The sequence below is a fragment of the Leptodactylus fuscus genome, chromosome 8 (assembly GCF_031893055.1).
Source record: "Leptodactylus fuscus isolate aLepFus1 chromosome 8, aLepFus1.hap2, whole genome shotgun sequence".
In the NCBI taxonomy this organism is placed as follows: domain Eukaryota; kingdom Metazoa; phylum Chordata; class Amphibia; order Anura; family Leptodactylidae; genus Leptodactylus; species Leptodactylus fuscus.
In genome coordinates, this window is record NC_134272.1 from 81,135,653 (window position 1) to 81,151,151 (window position 15,499).

The following is a 15,499-nucleotide window of genomic DNA, read 5'->3' on the forward strand; positions in this document are numbered from 1 at the left end:
ATGTTTTATGGTGCAAGGAGTATTTTTCGTGATTTGCGTCCTACATAAAAATCCTAAAAGTTACAAATATATGAAGCTTAATGGTTTTCTGGTGCAGTCCTGAACTGGTTAACCCAAGTTCATAGAAAACTAAAAATCCCCCTTGAAGAGATGCCCATCTTGATTCAGAAATCAGTTGATCGCTACCGTTGTGGCTGCTGACACTTTCCCTGCAGCGGCCACTACAGGACAGATATAGTATTGCATGGCAGTCATTGTGCGTAATCTGATAAAGATACTGTTTGTTCTTTCGAAAAAAGGCAACAATGGCCAGATTTTGCATTTTATAGCAATTTTTGAAAAGTGGATAGGACTTAAAGGGAAAGTTTCGGGTTAATTTGGGACATTAAACAACCCACAAGGCTTCATGGACCTGGAGTTTAGTGTCCTAAATAGCAATGCCGCAGACTGTTCATCAAATTCATCACAACGCCCAGTAAAGTCAGGGAAGTACAACACAGCTTCACTGCGCATGCGCGCGAGGTCTGGCAAATGCGCATTGAAGTTGAGATGTACTTCTCAGAGGAACAGTGCTAGTGCGGGGGTGTCGACACGGGGTAAGTATTTTCTTAATGTGGGCACAGATGGCATCACAATAGGGTTATTTGGGACACTAAGCTCCCAGTCCATACATTTTAGCAGACTCCATACCGGTCCCTATGGGCCATGTGGCTGCTGTAAAGTAGTAGACTTAAAGGGATCTTAGCATTCAAACTCTTTTTTTTCTCACTAACACATCGGAATCACCTTAAGAAAGGCTATTCTTCTCCTACCTTTCGATGTCTTCTCCGCACAGCTGTTTGCTTGAAATCCCGGTTTTTGTCGGTATGCAAATGAGTTCTCTCGCAGCACTCGGGGCAGTCCTCAGCGCTCAAACAGCACTGGGAGTGTCCCCAATGCTGCGAGAGAACTTTCTCCAGCGCCACCTAAATCTTCTTCAGCAACGGCCGCTTCATGCATCTTCTTTCGGCGCGCTGGGGGTCAAAATTCAACGCATGCGCAAGTCGGCTCTGCCAGCAGGCCTTGGGCAGAGCCGACTTCACATGCGGGCGGCCATTTTTTTGTGGCCGCTTACGCGAGCATGCGCAGTACGCTCCTGTAGTTCAACTTTTCAGGTTGATACCTTCCCTTTAAGGCGCCATCCTGGTCTAGTGTAGAATTAAATAGAACGCGGAGGCCTCTTCAGTCGCTGCTTGTTATTTCCATTTCGTAAAGCGATCCGTTCACCTTACAGCTCGGAGTTTCTAATTTACCATTATTATAATGTGGTGACTCACGGACAGGACGATTAGCGGTGCGAGTCTGGAGAACACAATGGAAAGGTCTTCCTGCTCCCAATAATAAGAGGACTGAGCCGTTACATAATTACATTCTGCACAACGTTGCGTTCAGAGCGGTTCTCGGGTGATTGAAGAGGTCACGGTCATGGTGGAGCAGCATTATCATTATTATCATCAGCAGATTTTAGGATCGCTTCAGTTTTGCTTCCTGTTATTGAAAAAGGAGAATAAAAATGAAACTAGTTTTCGGATTGTTATGTAAGTGAAAGTTCTGCAGCTTAGTCAAACCCTTCATGTTTCTCTTCTTCATCATTCCCGAGGCCTCTGCTCGGTGCCAGGAATACAGATCATTCTCGTGTAGGCTCCCTCTCCTCCAGTCCTGTATTGAGGGTGCTGTCCCACCATCTTGGGCAGTGGGTCCCAATTTTCATCCTCAGGATGCAGATAGTTGTATAGAATGGTGGAGCACATAGTCAACTCTGAGGTCCACCACTGAGGTGGCAACTATTGTCTGCTGGTAAGTGGGACATGAGCATTGAGCCGGAGACAACACCAGAGCCGGAGCCTGGAGAAAGTTGTCTTGGAACAGGATTGGGTATTGGGTATGTGCTATACTGTGTGGTGTGCCAATGAGGGGGCATTATATTGTGTGAGGCCCATTATATGGGAGCTTCTGTTTGGCATTATAGTATGTGAGGGCTACTAAGGGGGTATTATACTATGTGAGGGCTACTAAGGGGGCATTATACTATGTGAGGGCTACTAAGGGGGTATTATACTATGTGGGGGTCCCTAAGGGGACATTATACTGTGTGAAACCACTTAGGGGACATTAAACTGAGCAGCTCCAACTAGGGTATATTAAGCTGTGTGGGACCAATAAGTTGACGCTATATACTGTGTGGGGCCATATAGGGAACATTACACTGAGTGGGGTCACTTACTGGAAATTATACTGAGTGGGGCCACTTAAGGGACATTATACTGTGTTGGGTCACTTAGGGCAGTGTTCCTCAACCTTTTTTCCACCAGGGACCAGTCTCAGCAAGACAACTTTTCTATGGCCCGGTGGGAGCGGGAAGGGGTGTGGTTGGGGCGGGGAATGGGTGTGTTTGGGGGTGGGGTTAAGCATGGGGGTGTATATTAGAATCATGTACATATGAAAACACAAGAGAAAGTGCAAACTGGCAGACACTGCAGGTTATGAAGATGGCTACTGATGACGGATATCACTCCTAATGCTGCTATTAACTTGACTACAGCTACATTACACATCACAGGGACAAGTGACATGTAATGTAGTTGTCCAAAGTTTAGTAGGCCAGTGCGGGATGGAGCCAAGACCATGTCCTGCATAGTCCTAGAATCCCGGACATACAGCGGGTCCCGACTCAACCCCGCACTTTGCTCACCTTTTCCTGATGAGCAACAACCAAGCGTCAGTATTGTGGCTGGCGGGTCCTGGCTCTACCCCGGGCACTCGCTGGCTCCACAGCAGCTGCTGACTCCTCGCCGCCGATACGTGGACTGGTGCAACATGCCCTGCGACCCGGTACTGGTCCGGTGGTTGGGGACCCCTGACTTAGGGTATATTATAGTGTGTGGGGCACTAAGGAGGCACTATATTGTGTGGGGGGCATTATAGTGTGTGGAGCCACTTAGGCAATATTATATTGTGTTGGTCCACAAAGGGGGCACTATATTGTCTACTGTTCGTGGGCCATTTAGGGGGCATTACACTGTATGAAGTTACTTGTTTTTTTCAAGATCAGGATAGTATTGGTAAGATAGACCATCAATACCACATCTGTACAGCTTTGACTCCAAGCACCCTCTCTGATCAGCTGTTTGAGAGGACAGTGGATGTTGCGCCCTCTTCATTATTAGGTTGACCGTCCACTGGTACTCTGTACATATACTAGTCATTGTGCAGATGTATACAAGTATAACGAAAAACAAGCTAAATAGAACACAATACGAGGGAAACCGCACATTATTACTACATTTTATTTTCATTTCAGATTTTCTAGCTTTGTAGATGAGACTTTTTTGCAACAGAATTTGGATTTCCTGTAGCTGAGCCAACGGGAGGATCCGATGGACGATCCAGGTCTCCCGGAGAACAATCGGACACTCTACGAACGGAAGTTCATCCACTAGGAAGTAACACTTTCCTCTTGTGATCATTTACAGACCCAAATAGTTGTGTTGGGAGATGAATGTGTGGTAACCAGGGGCAACGGGCAATGTAGTGTTGTCACGTTTGGGCAGAGTGGGGTCCCGGTGTATCCCTGATTATCCACAACCCTTTCCACTCTTCCATTCACCCAGGTGCGATGTGCAGGATAACAGTCGACCACACAGGGTTAGGGTGAACAGGTTAACTTTACTGAAGAAACCGACAGTCTTACAGCGCTTTGCAGCAGCAGGTTCACAGTGCAATGTGACAAAGTCCAGTCCAGGCACTGAAGAGTTAAGTGAGGCACCAATCACCAATCCTTATGTCCCTTAGCAGCAGTTGGGAGGACGGTTGCTATCAGCAATGTGAAGGTGTACAAATACAGTAGGAAGGTAGATGATAGGACAGGCCAGCCCTTGTGGGAGACAACGAGAACTGCGGCTTCGTAACTTGGCTCGTTACGGATAAAGACTCACGTTTGGTGATGTCGGGGTGCAGTGGCTCGGGGACCGATGAAAGGCCACTAGCAAGGCAGGAGGGTCCTTGAAGTAGTTGCCCCTCCTGGCAAACAGTATGCACAATACTTTAGGGAGGTAGGAGACCTTGAAGAGTTTCCGCAGCTCGCGGGGCTCTGTCCGGAGAGGTAGAAGGTGCAGGAGTTGATTTCAGGGGTGCAGGCACTTCAGCCCAGCTGTACCGGCGGGCTATATCTTCCAGACCCGGATTTCAGCTTGTCAGGGGTCTCGGCTGAGACCTGCAGTCTCACTGCAACTTCAGAGAAAACAAGTGTGTATAGACCTCAGGCTTGAGGCCTACACAGGAGCTAAGAGCTGGTGGCAGGTATGTCTGCCTTCCCTAGACTCTAGGTCTAGACTGCAGGCCTGAGAGGAAGGAAGCTCCTCCCAGGGAGAGGACTGGATAGGGATTGGTGCTCACAACTCACATGTTTAGCAGACACAGGAAACTTAAAGTGACAGTACATAACAATACATTTATAATGCAGAGTACATCAGAACCTATATAAAAGAGAGATACATCTGCCTAAATACTGACAGGGGTGCCACAGAGGTGCTGGGGAGCAGTGCCCAGGAGTAAGCTACTGGCCACAGGCGCACAAGGGCCCTAACTCACTATCAGTGGCCGCTCTGGGTCACTGCACACCCCCGGGCTTTGACAAAAGCCGGCCTCGGCGCAGGGCTCGAGGGCAACTGGTGGACAGTCTAGTCCCCAAACTAGAAGGCAGGGGTTCTGGGTCACCTCGGCTCAGGATTTACTGCAACCATCAGGCCCCTAGGGGTCCTGCAGGCTAGGCCTAAGAGAACCTGAGGAGGGAAGAAGTTAGGCACTCCAATACATGTAAACAGTTGTAGTGCAAACAAGGTATACATCTTTAAATATCAAAAATATACATATTGGCATAGATGTGTAAACAGTAGAAAAATACATAAAAGCATAAAAATCAAAGTGCTAATCCAAGGGGGCTCATAGTCTTTAGAGCCCGTGTAAAAGGGGGCAAGGTAAGTAAATTTATAACGTTCATGGCAGAGCCAGGCACACAGCTTAAACGTTGCATAACAAAGAAACAGTCCATAACAAGTGCAAGTCTTTGCAGGCTCAGATGCATTAGAGTCCATGCAGGAGATAAAGAATTTAATCCTTGTAGCGGGCAGGAGGCACACCTCTTGTGCTTCTCTCAGACCTCCTGAGAGCAATCTCCGCAGCAGGGGGAAGTCCGTGAGGTTCTGCAGCAGGCAGAAGTGGCTGTGTAGCCGGCAAGGTTGGTGCAGCCGGAGGCATGGCTGCAGGCTGTAGAGCAGATGGGTAGTACCCTGTCAGGAGAAAAGGGGTTTCCTGACACAGTTCACTGATGGGAATGATAGTTCTGAAGGCGGTAGAAGGAGGATGAGGAGGAGGTACCTCTGGAGCAGGAAGAGGGTACCTGATAGGAGCTTCACTCGGTGGCAGCACCGGTGCAATGTACAGTTCTTCCCTGTGACAGGGCTTTAGCCGGTTTCGGTGAACGACTTGGGGAGCTCTTCCTTCTTTAAAGATCTCACATACATCAGGGTAAGGCACAGCTGTGAGGATATATGGTTCTGGTTCCCACAGAGGTTCTAGCTTGTGGCTACGGTGCTCCTTCTTCAGCCAGACCTTGTCTCCAATCTGGAGGGGAACAGCATGCGCTCGCTGGTTGAAATCTTCCTCCTGACGTCGGCGAGCTTCTTCCATTCGGAGATTAACAATTTCTTGTGCCTCTGTTATTCTCCTCTGATGTTCCGTAACCCAGTCATCCCTTGGCAGGGGATTTGTAGAGTCGGGTATCTGTATCCCAAGAGCTCGGTCTTTTGGGAGTTGTCCTTGTCGCCCGAACATCAGGTAGAAGGGCGTGAAGCCAGTGGAACAGTGGACGGTGTTGTTATAGATTTCCACCAGCTCAGCAAGGAGATTAGGCCACTCTTGTTGTTTTGCCACTGAGGCTGTGCGCAGCATGTTGATGAACACCTGGTTAACCTTTTCGCACAGCCCATTGCCTTGGGGATGGTAGGCAGTTGTCCGTAACTTCTTGCACTCATGGTACTGGCATAACTCCTGGAACAGCTGGGATTCAAAGGCAGAACCACGATCTGTCAGGACTTTCTCCGGGCAGCCATAGTGCTTCACGTACTCATGGTAGAAGACAGCAGCTGTTGTGCGGGCGGTAAGGTCCTTGACAGGGACAACTGCGGTCCATTTGGAGAAGTGGTCTACCATTGTAAGAGCGTGGGAGTAGCCAGACCTAGTAGGGGCCAATTTTACATGGTCCAGGGCAACGAGTTCGTTAGGCCTTTGAGTCTGGATGGGGTGAAGTGGTGCACGCTGGTCTCTTCTTCCTGCCTTGGTCAAGTTGCAGGCGGTGCACTCCTGGCACCACTTCTCGATGTCGAATCTCATCCCAATCCAATAGAATCGGCGGCGGATTGTAGCTTCGGTCTTATAGACCCCGAAGTGACCAGACTGGTCATGGTAGGCATCCAGCACCATGTTGGCGTCTCTCCTGGGGATAATAATTTGATGAAGTCGTTGGTTGGACACTGGATCTAGGGTGTTTCGGAGGATCAGCCCCTTTTGGAGGAAGAGACGCTTTCTTTGCCGCCACAAACGAAGGAGTTCGAGGTCTGGACAAGATTGACGTAGGCGGACAGGAGTTCTTCCAGTGAGTAGGTAGTCGTGTATCTCACCTAGGCTGCGGCTCTCTTGCTGCAACAGCAGCCACTTGGAAGGTTCCTGTAGAGGATCAATTGAGTTAGATGGTGACGTTTCTGCTTCTACAGCAGCGGTAATGACGTTTTGCTGGGCGAATCTGTTATAGAAAGGCGGCATCTCGACTTCTTCCCATTCATCTGGGACAGCAGACTCTTCTCCATTTTGGAGTCGTGACAGGGCATCTGCGTTTGTGTTCGTCTTTCCGCTTCTATATTTTATAGTGAAGGAGTAGTTCGCCAGCCTAGAGGCCCATCTTTGTTCAAGTGCACCCAGCCGTGCGGTGTTCAGGTGCGCCAGGGGATTGTTGTCAGTGTAGACTACGAAGGACGATGCAGCAAGATAGTCCTTGAATTTTTCAGTGATAGCCCACACAAGAGCCAGGAGTTCGAGCTTGAAGGAGCTATAATTGTTATCGTTTTTCTCAGCTCCTCGGAGACTTCGACTGGCATAGCCGATCACCCTTTCACGGTTGTCTTGCACCTGAGACAGCACAGCACCAAGTCCTTGGAAACTAGCATCAGTATACAGCCGGAAGGGTTGACTGTAGTCCGGGTAAGCTAGGATAGGAGGCTGGGTGAGCAAGGCCTTCAGCGCCTGGAAGGCGGTTTCTTGTCTCTGGGACCACTCTACTGGCAGCTTTCTGTTGTAACTTTCTTTTGGGCACCCCCGAAGCAGTTCTGTCAGAGGCTCAGCAATCTGTGCGAAGTGGGGGATGAAGCGGCGATAATAGCCAGCGAAACCCAGAAAACTTCTGACTTCTTTGACAGTAGAGGGTGTCTTCCAATCCGTGACAGCGGAGACTTTGTCCGAGTCAGGTGATACGCCTTCTGCGCTGACGATATGGCCTAGGTAATTGACACGAGGTTTCAGGAGGTGACACTTGGAGGGTTTGATCTTGAGACCGTGCTCTGTGAGCACGTGGAACACTTCAGCAAGGTGGTGTAGATGGTCTTTGTAAGACTTGGAATAGATGATGACGTCATCCAAGTAGAGCAACACATGTTGGAAGTTCACATGCCCTAAGCATCTCTCCATCAGTCTCTGGAAGGTGGCTAGTGCGTTGCAAAGCCCGAATGGCATGCTATTAAACTCATACAGGCCCATGGGAGTAGTAAAGGCAGTCTTTTCGCGGTCCTCCGGAGCCATGGGGACCTGCCAGTAGCCACTTGTCAAGTCCAGAGTGGAAAAGTAAGCAGCAGAGCCCAGTGCAGTCAAGGATTCCTCTATACGTGGCAGAGGGTACGCATCTTTGTGGGTCACAGCATTCAATTTTCTATAGTCCACACAAAATCGGATAGTCCCATCCTTCTTTTTGACTAGCACAAGAGGAGCGGCCCAGGGGCTCTGACTTTCTCGGATGACATTGGCCTCTTTCATTTCCCGCAACAGCTGCTTGACAGGTTGGTACATTGCAGGAGGAACAGGCCGGTGCCTCTCTTTGATGGGAGGATGATCGCCAGTGATGATGCGATGCTGAATTAAGGAGGTCTTTCCATAATCAGAGGGGTGTTTGCTGAAAGCGTGGTGATGACGTTTGGCCAGGTTGATGACACCATTGATGTATTCTGGAGGTGTGTTAGCGTCCCCCACGTTAAGCTCCATCCACCAGGGTGAAGGGCTGGTCCTATCTGTGTAAGGTGTGGTGGTAGCAGCCCGTTGTTTTGCCGTAGCTGTGTCAGCAAGGATATCTGCAGGGCACAGCTGGTGCAATTGGCCAACTGGTGTGAATTTGTAAAGGCTCACAGGTGTGTCACTCATGTTGATGAGGCGTACTGGAATCTTACCGTTGGTGACAGTCACAAGACTGCGTGCAGCTTTAACCAGAGGTTGAGTCTCCAGCTGGATGGGTTCCAGAAGAGCCTGATAATCTTCGTTCTTTACACCAGGGCGTGCGTGGCACCAGACGATCGTCTCAGAGTTGGCAGACAGAGTCACAGGGTGAGTGTCCCGGATCCGGACACGGCAGATCTCTCCGTTGCGGTTAGCGAACCGTTGATGTGCCACCAGCACCTTGACATGGTGTTGTATGGCTTTCCTGTGGGAAAAAGAAGCAGTGGAGAGAGACACGTGCAAGGCACTGATTATTTCATCAAAACAGTTCTTAAGGACATTCATGCCTAGCACTAAAGCAGCGGAGCCCTCTTCTTCTACCCCTGTGACAATGACACCTTGTTGAGGGAGACGGCAGTCGCCAATCTGGATGGTGGGTTCCCAATAACCCACTTGAGGAATAGGCTGACCGTTACTTGCTAAGAGATCAAATCCTTGGCTGCCAATGTCTTTGGATAGGTCTCTGAGGTCCCAGTGTTGAACATAAGCAAACTTCTTTAGGGTAGTGACTTGAGAGCCAGTGTCTATAAGGGCCTCGAATGGGACTCCATTGATTCGGACAGTGATGTACGGACAGGGCGCAATGAATTTGGGCGCCTTGGAGGGACCTCTGTATATTCCTCCCGAGGGTTGGTCCTCTGCCTCGGGGGCATCCCGTTTAACTGAAAGCATTGGTTGCGATGGTGGCCAAATTTCTTACAATAAGAGCAAACAGTTCTATTAGCAGGTGGTGGCCTGTCAGGTGGAGGACGCCTGGGACGTGGATAGTACTGTCGTGGCTCAGGTGAGGAAGAGCGGGACAGGGAAGGCTCCCTAGAGGGAGGCACGGCTTGCACTGTCAGTCCCTCTAATTTTTTAACAGCACTTTCAACTATTCTGTCCATGCAATCTTTCAGACAGGCCACCAGATCAGGTGTAGAAACTTGGGCAGCCTGAGTAACAGCAGGAACAGCTGGAGCGGCAGGTAACAGAGGTGTAGGTGCGACAACCGGTCCACTTTCTAAGTTGGAAGGGTGAGAGTACTGGAGGGGGCTGTAAGGTGACTCGGTCCCTAAGACTTGGATGGCTAGCGACTTGAAATCTGCAAATGAAACGTCCTGATTCTGCACCGCTAGCATGCGGAGTTGGCTTTGCACTAGCCGGGAGTCTACGCCTTCAATAAATCTGTCCTTGAGCATCTTATCAGCTTCAACCGCACTAATGGAATCAATTTGCTGTACAGCCCGGAAAGCAGTTTGCAGGGCTAAGGCATAGTCTCTCAATGTCTCACCTGGTTGTTGTCTTCTATTGAAGAATCCCAGTCTCACCTCTGTAGAAGATTTTGGTTCAAATTCCCGCTTGAGCCGGGTGAAGATCTTTTCAACAGAGTCTTTATCAGCTGTGGGCCAGGAGCGAGCTTCTTGGAAGGCGACTCCTTCCAGCTGGCCCAGCAGTACGTTCACCTGCTGCACTGGGGATAAAGGTAACAAGTGAAAAGCCCGGAGTATTTGTTCCTTAAAGTCTGTTAAAGTGTGGGGGTCCCCCCGATAACTGGGTAGGTGCGGAGCCCCGAGAAGAATGTTCACTCTGGTAGCTGCAGCAGCTGGTCCATCATCAGGAATAACATTTAATTGAGCATTGTCCGCGTCAGACATGATAGTAGGATAATGTGGTACTGTCTCTTTAAATTTTTCTCGTGCTTGCGGCACTGCGCCGGGTGGTCAATCAATTCACGCTTTCTCTCTCTCGCCAGCGCTGTTGGCTTACTCACTGCGCGGCTGGTCGTGACGTTACTCCTTTCCCAGGAGTGCACTATGGCGAGCTGAGATGGAGGCACGCCTCCCAACACTAGAGGGGAAGCCCAGGGCTTCAGCAAGAGGGCGGCCGGAGCGGAGGCCACAAGAGGAGGAGTCAGCAGAAAGCAAGTACACAGTCTGTGGAGGGGGCGGCGACACTCCGGGGCTTTTGGCGCCAATCCAGGGGGCGGTTCTGGCGCAGCCTGAGGATTTTGGCGCCCGCGGCAATACAGTCCACAGACACACCGGCCACACACCAATGGCGGCGGTTTTAAAGCACAGTACCCCTTTATACACAACAGTTCGTTACTCACTCTGAGATGGCTGGTAGTCCACAGGAGGGGTAGCGATGATGGAGTATAATGTCCAGCAATAAATTGGGGCCCAATTTTCACAAAGTTCAAATCCTGTTCGTGACGCCAGAAAAAGGGGTCTTGTGGTAACCAGGGGCAACGGGCAATGTAGTGTTGTCACGTTTGGGCAGAGTGGGGTCCCGGTGTATCCCTGATTATCCACAACCCTTTCCACTCTTCCATTCACCCAGGTGCGATGTGCAGGATAACAGTCGACCACACAGGGTTAGGGTGAACAGGTTAACTTTACTGAAGAAACCGACAGTCTTACAGCGCTTTGCAGCAGCAGGTTCACAGTGCAATGTGACAAAGTCCAGTCCAGGCACTGAAGAGTTAAGTGAGGCACCAATCACCAATCCTTATGTCCCTTAGCAGTAGTTGGGAGGACGGTTGCTATTAGCAATGTGAAGGTGTTCCAAGACAGTAGGAGAGTAGATGATAGGACAGGCCGGCCCTTGTGGGAGACGACGGTAACTGCGGCTTCGTAACTTGGCTCGTTACGGATAAAGACCCACGTTTGGTGATGTCGGGGTGCAGTGGCTCGGGGACCGATGAAAGGCCACTAGCAAGGCAGGAGGGTCCTTGAAGTAGTTGCCCCTCCTGGCAAACAGTATGCACAATACTTTAGGGAGGTAGGAGACCTTGAAGAGTTTCCGCAGCTCGCGGGGCTCTGTCCGGAGAGGTAGAAGGTGCAGGAGTTGATTTCAGGGGTGCAGGCACTTCAGCCCAGCTGTACCGGCGGGCTATATCTTCCAGACCCGGATTTCAGCTTGTCAGGGGTCTCGGCTGAGACCTGCAGTCTCACTGCAACTTCAGAGAAAACAAGTGTGTATAGACCTCAGGCTTGAGGCCTACACAGGAGCTAAGAGCTGGTGGCAGGTATGTCTGCCTTCCCTAGACTCTAGGTCTAGACTGCAGGCCTGAGAGGAAGGAAGCTCCTCCCAGGGAGAGGACTGGATAGGGATTGGTGCTCACAACTCACATGTTTAGCAGACACAGGAAACTTAAAGTGACAGTACATAATAATACATTTATAATGCAGAGTACATCAGAACCTATATAAAAGAGAGATACATCTGCCTAAATACTGACAGGGGTGCCACAGAGGTGCTGGGGAGCAGTGCCCAGGAGTAAGCTACTGGCCACAGGCGCACAAGGGCCCTAACTCACTATCAGTGGCCGCTCTGGGTCACTGCAAATGTCCCCCTCCTGCCCTGACATGATGACTTTGGGGGGGTGGATTTGGCTAAAGCCCTAGAGCAGTGAAGCAATTGACTCCAGAGGTCAGGCCGAATTTCTCAGATACGTTTCCCTTTCACATCAATTACATGTCTGCCGGGTTGAGAAGAAACAATGAAGCAATAGTTATCTGTAAGTGATAGGGAAGATGGAAATATCCCATAGTGAGGATTTCCATAAGTCTCCTCAGCTGATATCTGGAGTATAACAAGTCTTGTATGGTCAGGGCAATGGCTGCTCTAGTCATACCATCCTCTATGGAGTTCAGATACAATTGCCGAATACATTTTAGTATTGTGGGACTATTAAAGGATTATCTTATATACGATGTGTCCGCTGTGCCATCAACCATCTACCCCATGTTCCTATACCCATCTAGTCTGCAATTTCGATGGGCATAGGAGAATACACAGCTCCCCATGGCTTATCCCCTGCAGGAGCACAGAACTGGACATTTTGAAATGTCTACAGGTCATATGAAAAGGGAATGTCTGCTATTTAGCCTTAGGATAGGTCATCAGTATAGGATCGGCCAAGGTCCAACACCCAAGACCTCCTCACTGAATACCAAGCACAGCACCATACAATTCATAGTGGCTGTGCTTGGTACTGCGGCTTAGTCTCGCTCACTTGAATAGGATTAAGCTGATGCTGTACCATGTGACTCATGAATGTGACATCATCATCATCAACCAGCTGAGGGTTCCTACATGCTCATGTTATATTATGGTGGGGTACTAGGCTTCCCCATCTCCATCACTGGAACAAAGAGGCTATGGCCCCCTAGGACCCTCATTTTTAGGTCCCTCAGAAATCTCCCACTTGCTGCAATAGAACTGTAAAGCACTAGTCTGAAGTCTCTTAGAATGAGGTAACTCCTCTGTCACTAGCTCCTTATCACTGGGATCCTTGTAATAAGATGCGACAACTGCTGATGACACGTGCGGTTCTGCTGCCTGGTGATTGATGATGTCACGCACTGAATATTACAATTGCACGTGCAACATCTGCAGCTCATTACTGGATGGGGGAACAGGACCAGGCCGGGTTCACATTTTACAGTCTGAGGCTGGATAGGTTTGTTAAAGTTCAGTTACTTTGTTGCAGAATTTGGTGCAGGATCGTGCAAACACAATTTTCCTACAAATACAGTGACGGAGCACCGGGTGTGAGAGTGTGTGGATATGTGTGATGGTATAAATGCGAACAGTGGTGAAGCTTCTGAGCCCTAATGGAAAGTCTTTAATGGGATTTTACCTTGATAGACATTTCTAGCATATCCATAGGAGGTGGGAGATGGATCTATCAGATATTTCGTGGATATTAGCAAGGGCACTATCAGGGACCATGGCTCTGCAAGTCATATGATCGGTGAGGGTTCCAGCAGGCAAGCCTCCATGAGTTACAATGTTGCCTCTCCTATCGGTAAGGGATAAGTTACTGAGATGGGGAAACCCATTTCATGTTATGGCTGATTGGTGTATATTAGTTAGCTAAAGGGTTAAATCTATTGGGAAGGGTTTGTGTGGCCTTACTCCGGTGGCATAGCATCCCCATTGGCGTGTCGTTGGGCACCTTTGGCAGCACAGCACTGTGTGTCACCCGCAGCCTTCCCTTTATTATTTCTAGTCTTCTTGTGTTGTTTTTGTTTCTTTGTAAGTAAAGAGATAAAATACAAAACCTAAAAAGTAAAATAATATAAACACCGGTCTTTTTGTGTACGCCGTTTGCATACTTGTGGTTTTGGTTGTCGGGTGCCAACTTGTCGGGCCACAGGGCATCAATGATGCCGCTGGTATTTTTTGAAGTTGTATAAAAGCTGCGACAAACCAAGATAAGTCAATGGCTCAGTGTCCTTTGTTCGGGGAGTAGTTTATTTATTGGGGTGGCTCGGTGCACCAGTAGGTGACAATGGCTCCTTACATATTGATGATGTCACCGCTTTCTGCCTGGATCTGATGGTTGCCCAGCCTTAGCTTTGCCTCCATTTTTGTTCATCTGCCTCCTGCATCACTGTCATGGCCACTCCAACCACCATCCAGAGGGAACTACTACCACCAACATCCATAGCGCAGGACGCCCCTTCACCAGCACCTGAGGAATACCGGAGGTTTGGATGAGCAGAGGACATGACCCCCACCGTGACCGGCTACTACTCCCATCCTCTCGACTTCAAAGTATTCCATAACTGTCTGAAGTGGGATTACCCCTTTAACCCTGCAGGGTTGCAGACGTGCGGTGACCTCTGGGGAGCTTTGGTTATCCCTGGTGAGATGGTTATAGATCTGCAGGGACTCGGCTTATGACAATTCTTGAGTAATGACTCTGGAGGAATCTTCCCGAAAATAGATTCAGGCAGCAGCTGTATAGACAGAGGGGACAGAGCGGTCAGTGATATCCTGCACCCTATAGAATAGCTGTGAAGACGCCTGCGGTACAGATTCCGATCCTGTGACAGTGCCGGGACTCTCTGCAGTCTGCAAATGATTGTACAGGACTGTTATCAGTATAAGGCTCTGTTCACACATACATCTGTCCATTGTGCTCCGTCATATGCTGATTCTGTTACATGATGGACTCCAATTAGAGATTTGCAAAATGGTCTGAATCAAACCAGATTGAACCTGAATTTTGCAGAAATTCCAGGTACAAACCCAAACCTCTGTTTCCGGCTCTGTACACTGTGTAGATATCAGTGACCGGCTGTCGGACTCCCCCACTGATCTATTCTAAAGATAACCCTTTAATATCTGGACAGTGAACTAAGAGGAATACCTTAAAGGGAATGTGTCAACGGAAAGTAACCTATGTTTTTTTTTAAAAAACCAAGTCGTTATGTTAAACATCTCCTTAAAAATAAATCCTTAATTTTTCATGTTACTACCTATACTTAAAAAAAAAATACTAAATGCTGCAATTTTTTACGTTGACCACTAAGCCTAATAATAGGCTGACAATTGCCGATTCTGTAAAGGTTTATTTTTGCAGCAGTGACCTCATTTACATCACAGACAGTATTACAATAGAAGATAACACCTCTATAGATAAGACCTCTGATCCATAATTGCATCATTACTGACAATAGATGATGTCACAGCTTATCTCCTCCCTCTCCCATAGACCTCATTGAATGGGCTTCTACGGCCACGAGACTGCTGTAAAGCAGACCTCTAAATGCTGTGAACAGAGCAAAGGAGGAAAAAAAATAGAATAAAAAATGTACAATCAGAAAATAAAAAACAAATTAGAAATGTGATATATTTATTTATTTTTTAATATATTGTTAAAAAAATTCCCTTTAAATGCCCCGACTTTTACCAGTCAGACGTTGCGACTTATGTAATGTTCCCTTCCCCGCTGAGAATTCTGCCAAATGTTCTGTTTTTCTATACTCTCTATATTTTTATCATTATCCGCCATTGTACTTGTGGTTACAAATTTCTGTTCTGATTTATTCCTCAGCGCTCCCCAATACACATTCACCTACTAAAACAAAAAATTATAGCTTCCTGCATCTGCCGCTAGGGGAGCTAATGCCATCTAGATTTATAGAGGTAGCAT